The sequence below is a fragment of the Nannospalax galili genome, unplaced genomic scaffold (genome assembly GCF_000622305.1).
Source record: "Nannospalax galili isolate Female #2095 unplaced genomic scaffold, S.galili_v1.0 scaffold198, whole genome shotgun sequence".
Lineage (NCBI taxonomy): Eukaryota > Metazoa > Chordata > Mammalia > Rodentia > Spalacidae > Nannospalax > Nannospalax galili.
Genome location: NW_008341748.1, coordinates 2,266,283 through 2,266,518, shown reverse-complemented (window position 1 = coordinate 2,266,518; position 236 = coordinate 2,266,283).

Here is a 236-nt window from a genome sequence, read left to right as displayed (position 1 = left end):
CTCCCTATTTTTCTTCATTTACTTAGTTTGCTTATTTTAATGCTTTGGTAATTAAAAAGTTAAAAGTTCCAGTGAGGGACTGGAGAAATGGTTGAGTGGTTAAGAGCACTTGATAAACAGTCACAAATATTGGAGTTTGGATCCCATCACCCTGGTATCTCACAAATGACTGTAACTCCAGGAATGTGATATGTGATAACCTCTTCTGACTTCCAAATGTAAACCTGAATGAACCC